Source organism: Vanderwaltozyma polyspora, genomic scaffold, assembly GCF_000150035.1.
Source record: "Vanderwaltozyma polyspora DSM 70294 KpolScaffold1033 genomic scaffold, whole genome shotgun sequence".
Lineage (NCBI taxonomy): Eukaryota > Fungi > Ascomycota > Saccharomycetes > Saccharomycetales > Saccharomycetaceae > Vanderwaltozyma > Vanderwaltozyma polyspora.
In genome coordinates, this window is record NW_001834673.1 from 49,929 (window position 1) to 64,961 (window position 15,033).

The following is a 15,033-nucleotide window of genomic DNA, read 5'->3' on the forward strand; positions in this document are numbered from 1 at the left end:
ATATAGTTTCTAAATACAAATTAAATTAGGTCGCACAGATTTCATCATGACGATGCTAAATCTGAAAAATATTGACGTAAAATAATCGATAACATTTCAGGTAGTTCACTTACGTCATGAACAACAACATAAAATTCAAATGGGAATGAGTCCAAATATTTATCTATCTTTAATTGCAAGTTACCATTGTGATCAGGTTCATATCTCACTTGACTCATATCCATAATAGATTCATTTGAGTTGATACCATCAATAATAACAAAAACTAACATGATTTTGTTATCTCTTGCACGACGAACCAACCTTTGAATTGTTTCATGGTCTTCACATATACCATCAGATATAATGATTTCTAATTGCCAGTCTTCTGAATAGTTGAAAGAGCGAGCACGTTCGAAAATTTTAATCGATTCAGAAACTAATTTCTTAATATCAGTCTTTTCTTCCTGGAATCCAAACCACTGGAATGCCTTCACACCAGATTCGTTACTAAATTGTTGATTAAACGGATGAACTTCTCTTGTGTTTTCACCAAATTTGACAATGGATAAGCCACCAGATTCCAATTGTGTTAAGGTCTTTGAAACCAAACATAAACTATCGAATGCCAATTTCACACAATTAGATTCACTCATAGATTTAGAGTCATCTAGCGCGATCATAATTTGATATTGTCTTTTACTAGGTTTTGTTCTCCTTAGCCATATTTTATCTTTACGGAATTGTGAAGCAATGTATGGAATAATTCTCTTCATATTCAACCTTTTACCAGTTTTGTAATCACCTCTTAATTTAGTGGCTAAAGTAGGTTCTAAAATTAAGCGAAGCTGTTCACCCAATCTGGAAACAAGGTCTGATGTCGCAAGTTCACTGTCATGCCACAATTGACGTGCTTCATCAATAGGTCTAGATGGATCTTCAATGAGTTGTAATTGACGTGTTTCTAAATCTATATGATTTATTAGTTCTTCCAATTCATCCTCATCATGTTCTAGCAGTTGGGTCTTCGAAATAAAATCATTGCTTTCTAGATCCTTACGCTCACCAATGAATCCACCCTTGCTTGTTGTGGTTTCATCATCACCGGCATTTCTGTCAGCGTCATCTTGCTTAGGTTCTGAATCATCATGCTGAGATATATCATTTTCGTTTTCTTCTTCTTTCATTTCAATATCTTCGTCTTCAGAAATTTCATCATCAATAGCCATGTCGTCATTGATTGTTTGAATTTCATCTTGATCAGCTGCACCCATTGCTTGGGTATTTGTATCGGTATTTGTACCGTCGACATGTTCAAATTCGTCAATTCTTTCATTTTTGCCTTCAAAATTATCTTCGTTATCTTCTTCTTCTTTACTCTCTTTTATTTCTTGACGACGTTTATGAAATTCCTTCATACTGTCACCTAATTTCTTTAGTGTTTCCTTAGCATCTTTTCTAGATTGTTCAGTTGAATCATTCGAATCCTGTTCTTCATGAGCATTTTGGGTTTCACCAAAATTGCCTACATCTTCTTGTTCTTCGTCGTCCTTATTATTGGATCCGGAACCTTTCGACCCGGCTTGTTGTTCAATTGCAGCATCAGCATCGACAGTTTCATCTTCGAGAGATTCATCTAATCCTTCAACACCTTCAGTAGCATTTTCACCATTTTTTTCCATTTCAGCTTCATTTTCCTTATCTTTCAATTCTTCTTCATCCGATAATTCTTCATTCTCGTTTGATTCATCGTTTGAGTCATGATTTTCTTGATCACTACCTACTTCATTGTTATTGTCTTCGACTTCATCCATCTCAATATCCTCTTGTTCATCCATGGAGTGATTATTGACTTCTTCATCCAATTCATCTTCTTTGATTTCCATCTTTTCCATTTCTTCTGATTCATTTTCAAAATCGTTTTCATTTTCATGATCTATATCTGAGTCATTGGAAGACTCTTCTTCTACATCGTTTTCGGAATCCAGATTAATATCATCTGGTAAGTCCAACATTTCAGAATCTTGGATATTTTCATCTAACGTTTCAGTATTATCGTCACGAACTTCATCCTCTTGCTCTCCTGCACCTTCATCTCCATCTTCTTCATTTTCGTCTTCATCGTCATTGTCAGAAATGTTATCACCATCTCCATCAACATTCTCTTCATTTTCATTTTCTACATTGTTATCTTCCTTTTCTTCCTTGCCTTCATCATTACCTTTAGCATCATCATCATTTTCAGCAGCTTCTATATCTTGATCGCCGGAATTGCTATCCATATTCTGGTCAGTATTTTTTTCCTTTACATCGTCATTGATTTCTTGGTCCCACATTTTTTCATCAACTGCATTTGGATCATCATTGTCTAGATCATCTATTTCTTCATCTAGATCATTTTCTTCTTCATCTTCACTCATGTCATCTTGATCATCTTGATCTGATAGATCCTCTAGGTCACCTGCCATATCACCTTCCATTTCAACTGCATCCTGATCTTCATCTTCATTCTCCTCATCCTTATTCTTATCCTGTTCCTTGTTGGCCTGTTGAGCATCTTCAGTTAAATCATCGTCTTGCTCAATATCTTTAGAATTGTTTTGTGCACCTTCACCATCACCTAAACCAGTACCGTCTTGTAAGTTAGAATCATGGGATTCTTCAGAAGGTAATTCTGGAGAACAAAAACCATCTTTTGCTAAATTCAATAAAAGAACAGAAAGTATAAATGAACCATATGACAAATCTTGATAGTATTCTCTAGATTTCAATACTATATCATTCATTACAATGGAGTAATGTTGAATACATGGCATTGTAAATCCAATTATTGCCTTTATTAATAATGAGTTATTAGAGGAAAATAAACCATCTTTTAATAGGTTTACCAAATTTTGGATTTGTGAAACAAGCTTCTTTCCCTGAAGCGATTTAATATTAAACATAATAGATTTAGAAGTCGATGATAACCAATAATCATCAGAATCTTGTATACCATCTGCCAAGTAAGGGGAAGACATCAATTTCTGGAAAGAAAGAAGTATCGAAGTAAATATACTACGTGAACATCTTTCAATCTCTTCGATAGAGATATCTGCCTTAGTTGGTTCACATTCTTCTATATTCACTTGTACTATCCAGTCAATTAATACATCAAACATAAACAATGGATTATTTGATTTGAAACTTTCTAATGTACTGATAAAGTTTTCGATGAACATATTGAATTTGTCAAGCAATTTACTATCATCGCTTTCATAGATATTCTTGTGAGAGATGGACATTTCGAAAGATTTCAGAGAAATCTTCGATTGGTTCAAAAATTCAATGCACATTCCTAAATTTTCAAGGGAACCGATAGCATTAAATGCTTCGACGGCATAATCAATCATTTTAGGCATCCATTTGATGTAGTATCTGTATTTATCGAAACTCATACATATGTTAGAGTGATTGATATTTCCTTTAACATTAGAAATTGAACATAAAATTGAACCCAATTCATCAATAGAATTTTGTTGGTAAGAAATTTCCACCAGTTTTGATCTAACAGTAATTAAAGAAAATATCAGATTCTCGGCTATGGCCATACCCTTTTCAATATTTGCTATAGGTATGTCATCTGTTGGATTCGATACAGCGCTTCTCATTCTAGGTAACATATCTAATATTCTGAAAAAATAAGCGTCACAGTTTTCAAAGTTTGTGCCAACAAATGAACGTGAATTAGCTAGTACTAAAGTGGATGTCAATTGAACTTTATGGATATCTTCTCTAAATGTTGTTTTTAAACCTGCTCTCTTTAATTCTTTTAAAGCATCGCTAAACAGTTTTGCCTTTTGATTCTTTAAAGTAGCAATGAGCTTCTTGTTTTCTTTTGTTAATGTACCTGGTGTTTCATTTCTCAATCTATCGGCTTCAGTGTTAAACTCAGAAGCAAGATCCTTCAATTTTGGATAATCTACTGACATTATACTGTCGACATATTTTTTCATATTTGAATCAACAACATCGATGTTCTTTAAAATATCACTTCTAGTTTCCCAGGATGGAATAGTGGAAACAAGATCCTTAGCTTGCATTAAATCAAACGACTTAAATAAAATATTCTTAATAGAGCTAACTGTGATATTTGATTTTACCGAGGCTGAAATACCACTTTCAATTAAACTTTGGACGTTTGTAGATAGGATGTCACGGTATTTTCTAACAATTTTGTATAAACTGTTATGGGAACGACGAGAACTTTGCTTTAAGGCATCGACATTGACATCTTTCCAACTTGCTAAAAGAATGACTTCAGCCATATCTTTTTCCAAAGTCTTCCTATTATTCCTAATATGTTCATTAACTAACGACCTAAACTGTTCGTAGAAGGTAAGGGAGTTTCTCAAAGCATTAATCAAATCTTGGTTAATGTTATCATATAGTTGTACATGACTAATAAAACTATTAACCAAGTCTAATCTAATAGAATATTCACCCATTGAACACTTAGAGAAGAAAATATTTAAGGATGTCAACAACGTTGTATAAGACTTTAATCCGTCTTCTGAATTTTCTGAATTGTCCAAGTACGCAACAATTATTGTTTCATACAAATTAAACCATAGATTACTGACATTCCTTTGTGCCATTTTATCCTCATTAGTAAATAATCCTTTCCAAGTATGTAATTCTAGTTGTCTCCAAGAAACAATCAAATCAGTAAGTTCTTTGGAATGAGCAGATAGTGATACCTTAGTTGAAGCATATTTTTCCCATTCGGTTACAAATGTGTAAATCTGTTCTATTTTTTGGATCTGTCTGGCAATAGGTGTATCAGCAGAGAAGTTCAAAAATTCAGTGCAAATTCTGTTTAACTCATTTAAAGTAGCATGTTCAGGCCATTCCAAAAGAAGTCCATGAACTGATTTCCAAAGCTTATTGACAACAGAAACAGCCTTTTGAGTTTCTGCTACTGCAGTAGATCTATAAAAGTCCAACTCGTCCTTATTGGTTTCTGAGTAAAATGATTGAATGTCACTATTTAACTTGATGATCATAGATGAAATATGGGTTGGCTTCATCGAATCATCCTTAATATCTCCCGAAAATTTAGATAAAGTTTCTGAAACACATGCTCCATATTTAATAACTTCATCCAATTTCAATTCATCTTCAGAAAACAAAGTAATATAAGTTGTCAAAATTTTATGGTATACATCGTCAACAGATTCTTCGACATTTGAAGAAGAAATAGGTTCAATGTCAATTTCATCATCTGCATCTGGGAACATCTTCTTAAAATCAGCTTCATAATCTTCGGTTTTATCTTCAAATTTATATAATGAAGATTTGTCATTTATTTCTTTTTCCAATTTCATTCTTCTCAATGACCATCTGTAGAAGAAAATATTCAATACACCTCTAAACATTTCAAACAATTTGGGATCCTTTCCAGAAAATTGGAATAACTTCATGAAAAACAATAGATTCTTTTCCACAACATAGTCATCGATGCTTAGACTTCTAAAAATTTTGGAGAATGTTTCGAAAATAGTGTATACTGATTCTGAACTTATTAAAGTATAAGGATCTATTGACCATAAAGATGAAACTTGTAAAGCTTTTGATTTATTATCGCATTCAAATTTAAAGAGATCAAAACCAAATTTAATCGAGTAAATAAACCCATTCAATATATCATTCATATCAGAGTAAATCTGATAGCCATTCTTTAGACGAGCCAAAAAGTGTGATGTATTCTGATGGAACATTTCAACTCTGGATTTAGCTTTATTATCCCATTGTGTGAATACCTCCAATAAATTCTGGACTTGATTTGAAGAAACCGTAGATTCCATAAAAGCATGCCATTCATCAAATAAGTCATCGATACTGCCGATTGGACGGTAAACTTGAGGTTTGGAAGGTTCTTCCACATTTTCAATAGGTTCTAATAACTTTTCAACCTTAATTTTTGTATCACCACTAGTAACTTGACGCAATGTTTTCCATGAAGACAAAATATGTTCAGAAAATTGCTTTGATTTGGAATAAACATCATATAAGACATAATCATGGATAGCTGGATCATAAGAAGAATCTGGAACAAACAAGCTTAGTAAAGCAATACCATAGAAGATCCATGCTTTACCTAATCCCGATAAAGAATCTTGAGAATCACAAATACGAAGTGCAGGTTCCAAATATAAGTCGAATACATCAATAAAATTAGACTTATTCGATTCACCCACTACCTTTATAATTTCAGGGGTTGATAACGATGTAACATCCACTTGTGTGTGAATTTTAACAATAAATCTAATTAAATCCTTCAAATAGTCTGAAAATAATAATTTTTGATCCTTCAAAATATCAGAGGACATGGAAACAGTCGATTTTAAGATCATTTTGGCATCAGAAAGAGTTTGGTCTAACTCACTACCAGGGAACGTCTTTAAGGAAGCAGATTTTAATAATAAACTACTGACGTAAGATGAACCGAGGAAAGAGGAAGTAGTTGAGATGTATTTGTCGCCTGATTTCGGCCATAATATATCAAAGAGAGCCGGATAATGGTATTCTTGACGTTTAAAAGAAATCAGATGTTCAGTAGATAATGTAGTGAATGCTGCAATCTCACTAACTCTTTTCAAATCATTATCCTTATGGTATAAGAATTTTAACAAAGTATTGAAATCATCCATAAAATAGTGGTTTCTTTTCTTTAGGAACTTATTAGATATTTCGATTAAACTATTCACCCCACGATCTACTTCTTGCAACATTAATTCTATACCGCTAATATCATTTTTTAAGGCATTTTCAACTAAGCTGCAGAATAACGATTGCAAACTAACAATAGCATCGATTGTATCTGAAAATTGTAGTTTTCTAGCCCTGTCAAATTTTTGAGATAACTTAATTATATCAATCATAATATTCCAGGACTGTGAGGTTGTTGGATAGTCTCTTCTATAGTTTTCCCAAATCAAAGACATTGATTGGCCCTTTGTTACATCAGAACCCTTACTAAACATTTCTGTTATAGCTTTAAAATCTTCTAAAGAAAATTTTCCATAGTTGTGTTTTTCAATCCAATTCAAAAATAGTTCTTCATAAACCCTTAATCTAGCTTCATCTTTTCTTCCAGATGCATCAAAACAACTACACCAAAGAACTAAGAACTCCCATAGTGCCAAATATACATTCTCGCATTTTAGTAATGAGAAGTCACTTATTCTTTTATTAACCGCTTCATTATATTGCAACAGAATCGAAAATATTGGTAATTTAGGTGGCTGTTTAACAGTACGTCCTAATATAGAGGCTGCTGATAATTCAACATATGATAATTCAGATAATTTACCATTAACAGATATACTTTTAATCTTTTCCATTAACTTCGTGTTTTGGAAAGATAAATTAGCAGATGTAAATAAAAGTGGCATATCAATTGAAGTAGAATTTCTAAAATCTTTCTCTAGTGTTGAATCAATATATGTATTTAAAATTGGTAATAATTTTTCATCACTTAGTATAGAAGGACCTCTTTTTAACAAATTATTATATTTCATATCTGAATTCTTTAACAAACCATTTATGCTTGAGGCTAGTCCGCTTTCTGTTACAAATTGGACAAATTCTTTCACATCGTGTAAAATATTGATATCTCCATGCTTATTGGCAATACAATTTTCGTACCACTCTACAATTTGGACACTTCTATAAACAGGGATTAATGAGAGTATACTGCTTATATCTATATTGTTTTCATGGTATAATATAGCATCATGAATCTGTGTAAAAAATATAGAACGTGAAAGAAATGGGGGTAAGTAGATCTTATAAGGAAATCTTTCATTCAACGGTTCTAAATTATTTCCAATTGGATCATTTTCACTATTCGATTCCGCCAAAGAAATGCATTGTGATGGTTTCATACAACACGAGTCAAATACTGTCAAACGCTCTGCCAAATCATCAATATATATTTCAATACCTCTATTTCTCATTGCTCTTGATAATTCGCCATACTTTGGATCTACAGTTAAAAATAATCTGAAATCTGGATGGGGCTTTAAAATTCTAGGTTTCCCATCTTGTTCACTACATTCATTAATGATCAATGAACCGTCAGTTTCAAGTAATGAATTTAATCTATCAAGGACAGAAGGGGAACACAGATTAGCATTGTCTAAAATTAACCAATGACCTTGTTCGACGGCATTTACAAAGGATACCATCAAACCACTCAAATTTTACAGCCATCTGTTCTTCCATGTTGCTTGATAACTCTTTGATTCTACTGTTAATGTTAGACATACCTCTGTCGTCACTTAGATACAAAAATGTACCTTCAAACTTTTCTTTGAAGGACAAAAAGTTGCTATCATTGATGTCATTGGAATTAATAAATGTCAACAAATTAATAGCACCTCTTGCAGCAACTGGGTTGTAGTCTTCTACCGTTAGATTGATAGAAATTAGTTGTTTGAGGTAGTCGATTAAATCATTTACTATAGCAGCAATCTTTCTATTTATATCAACTTGCTCATAACCACCTAAGATATCCATGCTATCTATATCACTATTCATCGAGAATACATTTACATTTGCTCCTAAAATTGAAGCCATGTACATGATAATATCTGTTTTACCTGAATTGCTTGGACCCACCAATATCAATGGCCAATTATTATTAATACATTTCAAAGTAGATTGATAAATATCAATGTTACATTCTAATGGAATTAATTTGTTAGCATTACGATAAGAGTATATCTCGTTCCTTTTACTAATTTCATCATTAATTTGAACGTAACTTTCTAAAATATTAATGTAATTGTCCCTGATTGGTAATTCGCCAAATATATCTCTTGCAATATTCATTGCCTTTGTTCTGTCTTCAACAGTACGGAATCTTTGGATTATAATCATATTGATAAAATCTGCAGCTCCAATATCATCACAGATCGATAATTTGTTCATTAACTTAAGCCATCTTAAAGTATCTCTTAAATTAAACTCCCAAGGGGACCCATTCGAACCCCATAACTTTTTAACCGACACTTCATTTTCTAACATTGAAACAAATTTAATCATCTTAGAACAGATAGTAGAATCAATATTAGGGTATAAATATGTTGCAATTAGCAATAGATCATCTGATGTAAGCATATCAACATAAACAACGCTAAATCTGTTAACAAATGATTTAGGTAAACCTTTTCTACCACCACCTTGAATCTGCGGATTTTGTGCGGCAAATACCAAGAAATTTGGGTGCCTGGTAAAGGTTTTATCTAATTCAGGAATATAAGCTTCACCACGATGATCTAAACATGCGTTTAAACCTTCTAGAACAGATTGTGACGCTAAATTCATTTCATCCAACAATACCCATTCACCATGTTGCATAGCCCTTAAAAATGGAGCGTCACGCCAGACAAATTCACCAGCTTTTTCACCTGGGGCATCAGAACCAAATAAATCTACTAAATCAGTCTGCTCAGACAAGTTAATTCTTGTCAATTTATTTCCACTGACATCGGCTAATGCAGAAATCAAGCTAGTTTTACCAACACCAGGACTACCTTCTAGCAATATTGGCTTATGTACTTGCATAGCTCTAACGACTCTCATTAAATTCATTGAAGTTGTAGGAGCGTTCAAGTTAAAAGATGTATCAGAGTTGTCAGCTTGAATATTTCTAGGCCAGTTGAATAAACCTATCTGAAGCTTAGCATCATCAACACTGACTGATATATCATTTGACAAATACTGTTCAAAGGCATGCCCACATAATTTAGATAATTCATTGTAACATTCAAGTTTTATCTCTTTTAACTTACTTTCATTTTCAGCTAGGTATGCTGTATTATTTGTCCCTAGAGTATCAATAAATACCATTGCAGCACCATGATAAAGAACGGCATACTTGTCATTAACGGATTTGAACGACTCATTTATAAATGTTACCCAGGATAGAATGTCACGTAATGAAATTATCCCGCTGGTAGCATTGCCGCCACCAAATCGATTTGCAAACCATTTCGAAAATTCCACAATAGAATTTGTTAAAATTGATACATCTTCATGCAGTTTTGAATTAACAATTAATTTAACATCTTCGAAACTTTCCATCGAAGGTACCCAAATTTCAGTAAATCTATTCCTTAAAGCAGGAGATAATTCTTTTTTCCCGTAATCGCCACCAGGATTCATTGTAGCAAAGAATTGAAACTTTCCGTCTGCTACTATGAAGCTATCTGATGTACCCTTCTCTGCTAATAACAAACTCCTTTCTGGTTCTAAAACACTATTTAATCTTTCTAAAACTGAATCATCGGCTAAAGAAATTTCATCAAAAAGAAAGAAAGAACCTGATTTCATGGATTGAATTAACGGCCCATCGCACCACTCAAATAAAACATTTAATGAATCTCTTAGTGACTTAACTTCAGATATTATATCCGCGGTAAATTGAGATTGGTCTGAATTATCGAATTTTTCAATCAATGCTTCCAAACTGTCATTTGCATTAGAGTTTAATGTATTCTTTAACAAAGAAGAAAGTTGGACTTGAAGATCAGATCTATTACGAACTGGTCTTTGGGCTCCGAGAATATCACCTGTTTCTGTGTTCTGGTGAGCATTCAGGGTTACAAGATCCATTTTCAGATGCTCTGCTAATATTTGGCATACAGTAGTTTTACCACAACCTGTCTCACCCACCAATAGAATTGGTTCTCTGTTTTTGATACATGTCGAAACAAGAACTGCTAAACGGCGTAAAGCATTAGTCCAAACTACAGATGTGGACATTTCTAATAATGATTTATCTTCCAGATTAGAGTAGTAACTTTCCATATCTAATTTAACCTTCATTACTTTCTCCAAAACTTCCTTAACCAATTTTTTTTCTTGAGGAGTTCTACACCTTTCAGCAAGAAGCATATACCCATTGGCAGCCAATTGTTCATAGCCTACTGCTTCCCTAAAAGCCCAACGGAATAAATCACGAAGAGTTGCAAAACTATTCTTCTGTTCAAATAGTCTATTTGCTGATCTTTCAATGGACAATTGACGATAAACTTCTACAATTTTTTTTGCATATGTTGGTGCAATTTGACAATGTTCACGAATGATAATTTCTAATTCATCTTGAGGAATATCATCAAAATGCAATTCTAAAAATCTGTTTCTGAAAGCTCTTGACAAAACTTTACGACCACCGTAGATACCAGGAGGGTTTTGGGTAGCAAAAAGCATAAAATCAGGATGTGGGTGGACCACTTCTTGGGTTTCTGGAATGAAAAGTTCTCTGTTATCATCTAGCAATCTGTTCAAAGCTTCTAAAACATCGGTTGGGGCCAAATTCAATTCATCAAGTACAATCCAATAACCTTTTCTTAAAGCTTCGACTAAAATACCTTCCTTAAACGATAGCTTTCCTGTATCATCAGTGATGTAAGTACCCAGGTATTCCTGTAAATCGGTATGTTCATGATTGTTAATACGGACAAACTTATGACCAGTGATTTCAGCAAGGTATTTAATCATACTAGTTTTACCAGCAGATGTTGGACCTTGGATAAGGATAGGGAATCTCTTACTAGATGTAGCTCTGACCAAGTTCAGCATATTTTTCTCAACAAAAGGAGTAATGATATAGTGAGGTTGTTCTGTTACTTGTAATGAGCCTGTTTTCATCCAATAATGTCTGAACTGGACATAATCAGGACCTGGAGATGGGGGTATTTGTGATATAACTGACTTGACATTTTTCAATCTACCTAAAGTATATTTTTCGATAATTGGAAGTAGTAATTCTTCTGACTTTAAATCTAGTAAAGTTAAAAAACTCATGCAAAAACCATCATATAGAGCTCTACGCAATCCATAAATCTTTACAATATCACATACATATAGAAGGGTACGTGTTAATGTACGGATACTAAAGTGGGGTTTTTGGTTAGAGCCATCTACAATTTTGTTTTCTTCAGATAACTTTTTGGCTTCAAGATACAATTCAGCAATGTCATTACCAACCCATTCGTCACTGACGTTATACTTCCCAATGTACTTATCAATAATGGATAATAAATCGGTAATGTCACGATCAGGAGAATGGACATATATTTCAGTAAACCTAGATCTGATACCAGATGGAAGATCACGTTTTCCGACATCAGTGGCAGGATTCATACAACCAAAAATTCTAAAGTCCGGATGAGCTTTGATTGGTTTTGTATCACCTTTCTCGGAAAGTAATATGCTTCTTGAGGATGGTTCAGAAAGTAGATCGGAAATACTCTCTAATGTGTCAGCAGTAGCAAGATTAATTTCATCTAGCAGTAGCCACTCACCATTTCTTATTGCTTTAATCAATGAACCTTCCACAAAATTAAACACGAATGAATTGTTCAAGGTATTTGATTGTGCTTCGAACTTTTTAACCATATCTTGGAACTCGTCCCATTTTGCTGACAATAATATCTTTTCATTGTTATTTAACTTCCTCTTTTTGGTTTTAGTTCCTTCTTCTGCTACTTCATCATCGATTTTTAATATTTGTTGTGATAATTTATAAGCTTCATTCCATAATCTTACCACATTTTTCCATTGATTTTTGTTGAAACATTTATGCAACATTTTATAAAAGCGTTCATTCTTCTTCATGGAAAATGTTGACGTAAACAAAGTTTCAAAAATTTCTTGCACAGGTACGGCGAGTGATTTAGCGTTTATTGGTTTGTATCCACCCAATAAATCTCCAGTTTCCGTCTGTTGCGAAACGTTGATTACAGTTAGAGTCTTATTTAATAATTTGGCAAGCTGTTGCACCACTGTAGTTTTACCAGTACCAGTTTCACCAACAAGCAAAACTGGTTCAGTCATTTGTACGGCTATACCAATACATTCCATTAGTCTTAAAGAGTGATTTGTAGTAGCAAATGATGTTGCATTAATGGATTTTTTCTGCATTGAAATTTGAGATTTGTTGATAGAGGCTCTACCAATATGAATATTATCTTCTAGATTTTCAAAAATAGGAACATGTTTTGTTAAAAATAAGGCGCTTCGGGATGATGGAATATCTAATGCTTCAGCAATGCACTGTATAATAGGGTCTAAAGCCTTTGCTTCTGAGATAGCACCGGCAAAGCAATCGACAGTTTCAGCAAAAATACTGTCATAAACAGACGATTCGATCAATTGAGAAGGATTGGTGATATTGTTTGATGCAAATAAAGTGTTTAATCTGTTACAAAGTTTCATAAGATCTCTTACAGATACAGTTCTAGCATGTGCACCTCTGTTTAAAGATGTGAACCTAGGATCGAGATAAATATTCTTCACCGATTTGTAAGTTGAAATTAATTTTGGTACTAGATTGGACAAAACTGGATATCTATGGCATAGAATAGCTTTCAAGTCATTTTCTGTTGGTTCCTGTATATTTATTAGGTTCCACATTCTTAAACCAATAATGTTAGGGGTATTGAAATGAGCAGAATCCTTATGTGCTGTATCTTCATTCATGCATACTGTTGAAATTAGTTGGAAACCACTTGCCGCTTTAATAACTTCACCTCTAGATGGGATTGTTAATTCTCTTTTTTCTAGCAATGTCAATAGAATTGAAAGGACTTCAGTAGGTGCTTTATCTATATCTTCGATCAGCACCCAACGACCTTCTCTAACAGCATTAGTCAAAACACCTGCCCTCCATTCGAAAGTCCCAGGCTTTTCACCAGAAGTATATGTACCAATTAATAACTTTGCATCAGTTTGTTCACCTAAATGGATTTTAATAATAGAATCTTTGCATTTCGCATATTTGCTTAGTTCGTTTACTAAAAACGTTTTACCGGAGCCTGTACGACCAACAAGCATTACTGGCTTGGATGCCCTAATTGATGTTGCCAACTCACGTAATGTTGTGATTGATTTGGTGGTTGGAACAAAATTTGGAGCTTCACAATTCTTATCATCGGGTATACTATCGGTGTTAGATACTAAGACACCACAAACTGATACAACATTCTCCGATAAATCTTCATTGCTAATTAAAAAATAGGAATGATTTGGTATTTTTTCAAATGACTCTTTAGGGACTGGTAAAACTGAAAAGTCTGAGAACCTTTTTGATTCATTTAATGCTAAAAATCTATAATTGACATTTCTATTCATTTCAAAAGTTCCTAAAACACTATCGTCATTCTTAATATTCATTGAAATTAATTTTTCCATTGAATTTTCTGAACTATCTAATAATTCAGATAAGATATAACATGCTAATAGTTTAACAACACCGTCTGATGTCTCGTTCTCTAAAAGTGCATAGATAACATCAGGTGTAACATAATGACAAAATAATTCTCTATCTTCGTATAATAATCTATAATATGACAACAAAACTCTATGCAAATTTTCTAAACCTTGGGAAGATGGATTTTGTAAAATAGTAATATAATGTTCATTTTCTTTTTTCAAAAATTGGTCTATCATTGTAATGGAAGTTGGATACAAGGTAATAATCCTTGAGCATGCAGTCAGAACAGATATTGGATCATTCTTGAAAAATTTAGTTATCCATAAAGAAATAACTTCCAAATACAAAGTGTTGTAAACAAAAAGACATGGTAAAGTATTTCTTTCTTCAAGTGCAAATTTTGCTAATTCATACAAATTTTGAGAACCAGTCTTCGACAAATCAAATTCAAAAATGCTAGTTACTTCACAACCAGAAAAAGTTTCAAGATAAACTTGAATTCTTTCCCTAGCTTTGGTCAAATCAAAAAGGATATCGTCGTGAGACATCTTACTAACACCACTAATTTGAAATAAGAATCTAACAGTGATAAAGTTTTTTAAAATAAACAAAAAACACTAATTCACACTGATCCAACAAATATATAGCAGCCTAAAAATGTAAAAATATCAATCAATATATTCCTTTACAGCTGGTTGACCTTTTGATAACTCTTTCTTGTAGTTTAAACTAAATCTCATCGCTACCTCTTCTTATATATTTTCTATCTCATCTCATCTCATCTCATC

The 15,033-nt window shown here is 33.1% G+C and overlaps 1 gene, besides 2 other annotated features; it reads right to left on the reverse strand.

Moving 5' to 3' along the window:
- Window positions 1-44: 44 nt before the first annotated feature.
- Window positions 45-8,153: a sequence feature (similar to hypothetical protein; correction of possible frameshift sequencing error~similar to Saccharomyces cerevisiae MDN1 (YLR106C)).
- Window positions 45-14,793, reverse strand: Kpol_1033p24 (the record flags this gene model as incomplete).
- Window positions 8,155-14,793: a sequence feature (similar to hypothetical protein; correction of possible frameshift sequencing error~similar to Saccharomyces cerevisiae MDN1 (YLR106C)).
- Window positions 14,794-15,033: the final 240 nt, after the last annotated feature.